Raw genomic sequence first — 10463 nt, forward strand, 5'->3', positions numbered from 1 at the left:
TTTTCACATGCAAAATTCCACCTGGTCACATCCTGGTGGCCCCATGTCAGTGTGGTCTCTATGAGCTATTTGGTCAGCAATGGGGATGGGTTTGTCTGAACCATCCACAATCTCATACTTGGGACACAGTATTTGTGAAAATGACAGGTGAGGCTAGAGGTACAGCTTAGGGGAAATGACCAACTTCAAAAGCAAACCTTGTGCAGTTCTGGTGAAAAATCAGTCTAGTTTCTAAGGACCTTCTTAAGATGAGCAAGGAAATAAGTCCAGTGTGTAAGGGAACTGGTGCATATGGTTGGCACAATAGTATAACAATTCCTGATGATACTTCATCAAGCACTAAAAGCATCTGCACATACAGAACATGGCTCCTGAGGACATGGAATGGGTGAGGCAGGCAACCATTTGTGTACTATGAATATGCCTCAAAGATTTTTGCACATCCTCTGCCTGGACTGGTCTCCCCCTCCACCCTCCCATTATTAGCTCCTTTTCAGTCCTCGGCCTAAATGTCACCTACTCCAAGAGGCCTATCTAGAGAAACTCTTCCACCAATATTCCTTAGTCTAGGTTTCTTTCATAGCACTTCTCATGATTTGTAATTTTAAAATTATATACATTCGCTCATATTTTGTCTCCATCTCTATATACTTATATTCTCTATACACCTAGAATATAATAAGCTCCAGTAAAGACATGGCTATGTCTGTGTCACTCACCACTGTATCCCTCATGGGACTATACACAATTAGTGCTTAAAAAATTCTTGAGATAAATGATTATGAGATGGTGGCAGAGCAGAAAACTCAAGGAATTTCAAGTCAAGTGAGCTGGGTTCCAGCTTCAGTTTAGTCTCTTACTAGCTGCGTGATGTCAGACAAATTGCTTAACTTCTCTGAGCCTCAATTTCCTCATCTTTTATATGAAACAATTAATATCACCTACTTCACAATACTGTTTGGAGGAAAAAAATAAGATAATGAATGCAAAAGTACTTGGTAAAATGTAGAGTTGTGTACAAACATGAATTACTTTAGTATTATTTGAGGCACCCAATACACTACCTCTGCTTTCTTTGTAGGATGCCCACCACAGGCACCTGAAAACCACACTATCAGTCACACCCTTGGATTAGTGCTATCTTGAAGACATAATATAGTGAAAAGCATTGTGAACCTTTAGTGCAGGCATTTGACCTCATCATTACCTGGGCAGAGAGCAGAATCCTGAAAGGATGGGGCCCAGGATAGGCAGTCTCAGCAAGAGGAGAAATGGGAGGAGAATCTTGAAATGCCTTAAAATGCCTTGAAGTGCCTTAAGCTCAGAAGATCTTTAGAGAGTGAGGGCAGGGGAGGGGGCAAGTGCAGTGGGGTGGGGTGGGGGGGCCCTGGTGGAGCCAGGACACTGAGTTGTTAGGCAGAGAGAAGACACAGAGAAGCGGGTGGAACTGCCAGCCACAAACTTTCTCTCCTTGGCCTTGTGTATCTCGGGGAGAGTTGACTTTACAGAATCCATGTGTGTGCATTGGAGAGAGGGGAGGGAAGCCAGAGAGCAGGAAACGGATGCCAAGGGAGCTGTACTTAATCATAATAACCATTAGTATTGACTTTGGTGCCATCTTAAAGGAGCCATTTGTTATAAGAACCAATAGTCAAAACCCAAGTCAGCCAGGCTTTGTCTTATGAGCTCTAAAAATAATGGTATTTTGCTGTTTATCTGTTTTAATTTTCTAAATTCAAGTGCAATTTGAAATCAATTCAAGAATTGATTTCTTTCTTCTAAACAAAGAGACGTTAAAAAGAGAAAGGAAGGAAGGAAGAAGGAAGGACAGACAGACCGGGCTTTGCAGAGAATCATGTCATAATACCCCAAAAGCAGGAGCCCAAGGCAGTAATTATTCCCCTGAGAAGTATGAAAGCAAAAGGGGTGAGAATTATGACCACATGAACAATGTATAAAACCTCTCCAGAGCTGAGGTCAGCAAATCACTTACCTACAGCTTCAACAATGACATACAAAAGCTGGAAGAAACACAGTTAAGGTCAACTGGCTCCTGGTTTTTAAACTACCAACTCATTTTAATCAGCTCCCCATGCCATTCTGCATCTCCAGCTGGCAAACTGGCTAAGCGAAATTAGAACTGTTTGCTCTTTTTCAAGCAGCTTGAAAACAGTGGAAACAGTTGAGTGATCTTGCAATTAAGACAGTTTGGAAAAGGTCAGCAGATTCTTTTCCAGCCAGGCCTTGTGAGGATGTCTGCACCTTGGTATGATGCAAGACCATGATCCAAGGTCTGGCACTCTACAGGACCTTGGCTCTGTCAATTTCCTCATCCTCTGGGCACTGGTTTACAATAGCTAAACTCACAATAAACAGACTGATAAACTGGACTGCCAAGTTATCAATAGATGATTTATAGATGATGGTAGGATGGACCTGTCCAACAATCAGAATACTTGGGCCCACTATCCTGGTCTCCAAGAAAGAAACTGAAGTCATTAAACAACTCTAAAGAAAAGAAAATAAAAATGAACTGCATCCATTTAAATCTAGGTTCACAGTTTCATGTAACTTAACCCTTTGGGCCTAGATTTTCTCGTCTGTATAAAACAGAATAATATTTACCACTTAGCATTTTTTAATGATATTTGAAAACATTTTGTGCACTGGAGAGCATGATACAAATGGAAGTGGTTATTTTTGGCAAAAAGAAGCCAGTTTGGTGCACATAGAATCTGAGAAAGTAGAACTAGAGAGTTCTGTAGGCAGTTTTACCCCGACTCCGGTGGAACCGATAAAACACTGCACTACAGAGACTGCTTTTCTAAAGACTCGGAGCCACCACATACAGTCTCTGTCCCTTGGACACATGGAGAAATCCCAGATCTCTAACTCTTCTTTTTCAAAATTCCTTACCAGACACCATAAGCTCCATCATGCTGACATCTCCTCATTGAAGCCCATGTTGATATTAATGATACTGCAGGGTATCTTCCATGAATTCCCTCTGAGATAGGTATCTTCCTTGGGATATTTCCCTGTCTGGCATTTAGACACCCCCAACTCTCCACCTCAGCAGCTGCATCTTCATGCATCTATCTGACTTAGGGTCCCTGCTGCAAGAAATTGCACTTATCTACTCCTGGAAGATTCACGTCACCTTTCATTTCAGGGGGAATCCTTTTCTGACCTGATCCTCAAATTCTTGACATGCCCCTCTGTTGAGAACAATGAGGAATTCCCACTCAGAGCCAGGGCAAGGAGAGGTGAAATTGGGAAGGACAGTGACAACATAGAACGGATGGTTCTAAACCACCAGAGATCTAATCAGTTCTCTGGGACAGTGAAAACCAGGCATCATTCACTAGGAAGAGGTAGGATGTGAGGAAATAAGGGGGCCCAAAGGCAAATTTCAGAAGCAAGAGTGGTAAACCCATTGAGGACTTGCCACTGTCCTTGGAATCAAATTCAAGCTGTGTATCACGGCCCATGAGGCCCAGAGTGATCCTGACTCTGCCTGCTTCTCTGAGAAGCAGTCTTCATGTACTCACCCCCTCCCTATCACTACCCTCCATCCACACTGACCTTCTTTATATTCTTTAGACCTGCCAATTCATTCCCAGCTTGAAGTCTTCACACCGGCTGTTCTTTCTGCCTGGGACCCCCTTTTCCCACATCTTTGCCTGGGTGAGTCCTTCCCATCATTCAGGTTTCAACTCAAGTATCACCTCCTTTGGGAGGCCTTCTCTGATGGTCCTTCTACTAACGTTGTCCACTCCCTCAGCCACTGTCTCTCCCATTACCATGTTTATTTTCCTCATGGAACTTACGTGACATTATATTACTCTTTGTTGTCTGATTCTCTCTCCACAAGAGATAGGATGGAGAACCAGAATTGGTAAGATTGAAGAATTGGCAACTCAGAGCAGTTAACAGGCTACGGGAAGAGACAAATGCTGGAAGCCAGGCGAGGAATGCCTTATCTTGTGCATGTATATGAGCAGGCTGGGTCTATTTAAATGCGCTGATGTCAACATGCATGGAGTACCTACTATGTACCAGCCACTTGGCATATATTATTCCCTGCCTCATTTCCATGGAGGGAGGGGCTGTTACTCCAATGCTTAGGAGGGAGCAGTATTAGAGTCTCACATTTGCTCCCATCCACCATAGGAAAAACGAACTTTAATTGGGCAATATTAACTAGATTGTTTAGGGTCACTTTATTGAAAGGATAATGTGGGACTGTGTCTTTTCTCTCTAGTGCTTTCTCAGATTCTAGTTTCTGTAAGCCTATTTGGGTGGGGATTCACAATTGCAAAAGAAGTCCTCCATTCTCCAGCTTCTATTCGTATGGCTAATTTTAATTGAGGATAGTCAGAAGCCCCGTTCTGTCTCATGTCTAAACCAAGTCCTCTGGTCCACCTTTAACAGAGAATCTCATTTTTTAAATATAGCCAGGGAGATGATAGAATGTGTGGACTTAGATCAATGAGGCTTTTATCCTAGCTCTGCCTCCTACTGTGTGACCTTAGATAAGTTGTTTGTTTCTTTTCAAAAAGATTGGCACCTGAGCTAACAACTTTTGCCAATCTTGTTTTTTTTAATTCTTCTCCCCAAAGCACCCCAGTACATAGTTGTATATTCTAGTTGTGAGTGTCTCTGGTTGAGCTATGTGGGATGCTGCCTCAGCGTGGCTTGATGAGCAGTGCCATGTCCGCACCCAGGATCCGAACTGGAGAAACCCTGGACCACCGAAGCAGAGCGCATGAACTTCACCACTCGGCCATGGGGCCGGCCCCAGTTATTTAATATTTCTGTCCCTTAATTTTCTCCTCTATAAAATGTGAATTTTTTTTCTGCTTTATTTCCCCAAATCCCCCCAGTACATAGTTGTATATCTTAGTTGCAGGTCCTTCTAGTTGTGGCATGTGGGACGCCACCTCAATGTGGCCTTGATGAGCAGTGCCATGTCCGTGCCCAGGATCCAAACTGGTAAAACGCCAGGCCGCCGCAGCAGAGCAGGCGAACTTAACCACTCGGCCACGGGGCCAGCCCCTAAAATGAAGATATTAATAATATCCACTTCATAGGGTCGATCTAAGAATTAAGTAATACAATATAAAATATCTAGCAAGCCATTAATAAATTAATAAATTTTAATTAAAAACAATAACAAGAGGTACTAACCACTAACAAGAGGTACTAAGGATCTACATTGATCTACATCTAATTCCTTGTGTTTGTTGTCAATTAGTTAAAGCCAATCAGGGTAGACAGGTAAACAGATTAGCCTCACAAATCTCCAACACGGCCCAGAAAACTTAGGGAATAAACACAAAAAGTGTGATTGGGAACTAAAGTACTATGTTGAGAGACCAAAAGTTTTTGGTGGGCCTCACCAGCATTAGTGTTTGGAGCCTTACCTGTGGCATCATCTGGTATCCTCAAGTTTGGGTCTGGGGCCATGATTAGCAAGTATAGAGCTTGATTTTGGGTGCCTGGGGCCTTCAGGGATTTGGTCTTGTTAAAGATCAAAGCGAGCCCCAGAGCCAGGAGAAGCACACTGGGGTCCTTAGACTGCAAAGGTGGCATGATTTTTCGTGAGCTTCAGAATCTCCTGGGAAAAGGGCAAGGTCCTTACCAGACTCAGGGATGGCTTGCCTCAAAACACGTAGACCACGCGGGCCAGCATAAGCATTAGTTGATCTCTAGTATACGAGAGCAGTTAATAGACTTGGCCTTTTTTGTTTCTTTAGGGGATTCCTCCTCTGTTATATTTCTCAGCTAGGACTGCAGTCAAAGGATTTAAACCACAATAGTAGCTAGATTCTTCATGAGTTAAAGAGCAATAACGTGAAATTTGGGGCTTTTAAACTGTTAATGTTGGACGTTAGGTGGCATTATATCAGAGGCTCCAAATTCTGTCTCTTGATCTTGCCTGAAATAGCATGCAGAACCAAGGAGGAAACCTTAAAGGGAAAAACCTAGGGGCCATTTGGAAAACCTCCACTCAACCTATTCAGGAGGACGTAGGCTTTTTGTTTTGTAATTAACCAGCAATAAGCAGTCCTTTTCGGATGTTTGCCAAGGGGCCTAACAACATAGGTAGTGAGGGATGGCCACTTACTCTGGCACTGCCTCTTCCCCATTCTCCATCTCCTTCTCCCATCTCTCTTCCAAGCCTCTGTTTTCTTCTTTTTTCACAGACCCCAAACTGTGAATATTCTTCAAGTATTTTGCCTTGTTTACTTTGCTCTTTTCCAGGCCATACTCAGTAAACTCATCCACTGCCAAAGCTTCAGCTGTCTTCTCCAAGCAGATGACACACCCACTGTGTTCTACCTGCAACTGTATTTCAGAACCACATTTCACATCTTCAATATGCAGTGCTGTGCTGGTAAATGTTTAAAAATTGGCTTATGGCAAGGGCGGGGAACCTCTGATTTCCAGGTTTTGCCAATTTCCGTGCTATCGATGCTCCCACCATGGCCAATATCAATCTACCATTGTGAGGTCATTGAACACAGAGTTGAGAAGAGATGTGTACAATCCGCTTTCACAAGCCACTACAGCTGGATGCCCACATCATCGTGCCTAAAGGTGAACTCCACTTGGACGTCCTACTGTCACCTCAAACTCAACATCTTCACAGATAAGCATCTCTCCACAAACTTTCTTTTCCAAATTATCTTCACTCTGTCAATGGTATCTGTTAGCAGAGACCTAGCACTTCCTAGGTTTCAAGTTTCCGTGAGGAAGCTTCCTCTAGGACAACATACATGGTCTCTCTGCCATCCCTCTTTCCCTTTACTTCAAGGTGGACATAGCTTATTGAGGAGACTGATGAAGAAACTGTTCAGTTCCTTCTATGCCAGGGCTTGGCAAACTCTAGCCCAGGAACTAAATCCAGCCTACCACCTGCTTTTTGTAACTCAAGTTTTAGGAACACAGGCACACTTGTTCCTTTACCTACTGTCTATGGCTGTTTTCACACCTCAACAGCAGAGGCAAGTAGTTGTGACAGAGACCAACTATATAGCCTGAAAAGCCTCAAATATTTAATATCTGGCCCTTTGCAGAAAACGTGGGCTGACTCCAGTTCTGGGGCTTTCTCTTTCAGATATGCCTGCCCTAAGATGGTGTTTTGGGATGCTCTCAGCCAAGTGGGAATCTTACAGGATGAGCCAAGTTCCCGCAAGGGAAGACTACAGTTGTCCTGGTGGACCAATTACTGTATGGGGAAATCCACATAATTCACAAGGTACTCACATTTTGATACCTATTAATTTATTTTGTCTTATTTCCTAGTTGGTTCTGAGCTCAGGAGCGGAACAAAGAGGTATTATTTATTGCCCCCCTAAAACCCAATAGTACTGCCTATTTTCTGATTCTCCAACTTAGAAATCTTGATGTCCTCTTAATTCTTCACCTCTTCATGTATAGTATCCTAGAATATCTGCCTTTAAAGTATCTCACAGATCCTGTCCTTATTCAGGCTCTTGTCATCTCACATATCTGGACTACTTCAATAGCCCCCTTCTCTACCCCTTGTAATCTTCACTTGGTCTTTCTGCCTCCAGTCTCTCCTCCCTCAACTAGCACTGCACTAGGCACTGGAGGTAGAGATGAGTAAGTAACTGTCCCACAGAAAGTTTACAATCTGTTGAGGGAGAAAGACAAGTAAACCTGCAATTGCAGCACAGTGTGAGAAATACTGTGTAAGGATAGTATTAATATTAGCAGGAGTATGCTATTGTCAGATCAATCCTCCTGTAACACAACTTTTATCATGCTGCTTAAGAATGTACAATGGTCACCTACTGTCTTCTAAATATAAGCATATTTCTGTGCAAAAAATGGAAAAGTAGATTGTTTGGGGAGGAATTTTTTGCTGTTTCTTAGAACTTAAATTCTCTTTGAGAACAGGGATACATTGATAATGGAAGGATCGTTTTAGTGTTCCTTTTTATGGGTGGGGGCCAATTTGGGGCAATGTATACATTGTTAAATTCTCTCTAAAGAGGGTGTTCTAACATAGCCATGTATAATACAAGATGAGAAATAGAAACCATGAGGGAGCTTTCTGTCCTAGTTTAGTAAATTTAATTGAAGTAACTCCCTGTATAGAGCAATTTCAGAAGCTTAGAAGAGGGGGCACACATGAAAGAGTTATTCACAAAAGTTTTAAGGGCCCAAACTCCCATCTCACTGGGCCTAGGTGGGAAGGATTGTAAAGGTAGATTCACAGAGATGCAGAAGTAGGATTTCTCAGGCTCTTCACTGAGCTCTTTCATTAAAAGAAAGAGTAACACTCCTGGGTGACCACAGGCTGGACTACTAACCCTTGAGTAAACAAAGCAACAAGTTGTGGTGTAGTAGTGGTTTTCCCTATAGCCAAAGGAGAGCTCAAGCTGTTATCTCCATCTTCTCTAAGTCCACAATACAGAAGCTCTTCTTAAGGCTGAAAGTCAAAACAGCCTCCAAGAAGCTAATCCATCTACCATGTTAGAAGGTGCAACTTCTGGTGGAAGGATTATATACATAAATAGACTAAGAAAACTGCTTTTCCTCTCGTCTCTTAAACTAAGTCTTCCTCCTCAAGCATTTAATGGGAGGAGCCCTTATTATTTATAAGGCCCAAGAGGATCATGGTTGAGCCCATGGTAAAGAAGTCTAGCAAGGATGATTAAGGCCAGCTCTGATCTAGACTTTAGAAGGTGGGGCCAACTTTATTTGGTTTTGCTATTCTGTGCCACAATTTGCAAGAGTAGTGATGACACAGAAGGCCAACACTAAGGTTGGGCCCTAGAAAAAAAGAATCAAAGAGTCTACTTGGTTGGCTCCTCTTCTAGGTTATGTGCATGAAGGAAAAAAGAAATACTTTCAAATATAAGGTCTGGCTTAACAAACCAGGGTAGGAGCTTACAAAAGGGTTACAAGAGCCTAACCAAGGGTGATGTCAGCATCATGGCTGCATGAGTTGCTCCCTTTGTATCTCTTATCTAAGTTACAACCAGTAGGACATCCATGGACCAACAGATGACTGTCTGCATAGCACATCAGAACTCCTGAGAGATCCATACATCTATATATCTGAAGGTGGGTGGACTGGACCTTCAGATATATAGAGGTGGTAGAACAAGGAGAGCAGCAGCAGCAGCACCTGAGACCAGAGGCTCCAGGAACAGCAGCCATAACTGAGAACAAAGGCTCCAGGAACTGAGGTAACACCCATCAACAAAGGCTCCAGGAACCAATGCAGCCCACACTCCCAGAGGCTCCAGGAACTACTGCAGTGCCCATGACCAAAGCCTCCAGTAACCACAGCAGTGCCTGTGACTCAGCTCCCTCCCCCTCTCCTGGCAGCAGTGCCTCTAATCCCAGCCCTCCGAGCAGCAGGCGCTGCATCCAAGACCCCAGTGCCTCAGCAGCAGCAGCAGTGCCCATGTCCTGAGGTTCCAGGAATTGTGCTAGTGCCTGAGATCAGGGGTACCAGGAATTGTGGCAATGCCCATGACCCAGGTACAGTTCTCCTCATGGCAGTGATGGTGGTGCCCATGACCCTGGCCAACCTGGTAGTGGTGGTGACACCCACGAACTCTGCACCCCTGGCAGTGGTGGTTCCAGCACCCCTAGGAAACCCAGGGACAGCAGTGAAGGCAGCACACATGACAGCAGCAAGGCCACAGAGAGCCAAGTTACAGCAACAGGAGAGCCCACAACCCCAGTCTCTCCCAGCTGTAGTGGTTCCCACAACTCTAACCCCCTACCCAAGGCAGTGGAGCCTACAGACCCAACAAACTCGGACATGGTGGGGGTGCCCATGACCCAAGCTCCTGCCCCACCTTCCCTCTCCCCCTGCCACAGTGGGGAAACCCACCACCCATGCTACCCCAAAAGCAGCAAAGGTACTCCCTAACCTGGTGACCCTGGTGGTGATACCCAAGACTGCAGCAACACCATAAGCAGCAAGGCACCAGAACCTCAGAGACACAAGCAGTAAAACGAGGGCACCGCTGATACCTCTGGCAGAGGCAGTGGAGGGTGGAAAGAGCAGGCTCTCAAATAAAAGCAGAAGCAGCTCAGAATCAAAGCAAACAAAGCCTTACCTACATAAGAAAGGTGTTTGCTACTACATATGTGCTGGCAGAGAAACAACTCATCAGGCACCATGAAAAAAAAAGGCAACAGCATCACAAAAAGAAAATGACAATACTCCAGAAACCAAACTTGAAGTCACAGAACATTGTGATCTAACTAATAGAGAAATCAAAATAGCTGTCGTGAAAAAAACTCATTGAGCTATAGGAAAATTCAGAAAGACAGTTCAATGAGCTCAGGAATAAAATTAATAAATAAAAAGAGTACTTCACCAAAGGGATTGAAACTCTAAAAAAGAGCCAAACAGAAACTCTGTAGCTGAAGAACTCAACAAATGAGATGAATAATAAATTTCAAAG

The sequence above is a fragment of the Equus przewalskii genome, chromosome X, assembly GCF_037783145.1.
Source record: "Equus przewalskii isolate Varuska chromosome X, EquPr2, whole genome shotgun sequence".
NCBI lineage: Eukaryota > Metazoa > Chordata > Mammalia > Perissodactyla > Equidae > Equus > Equus przewalskii.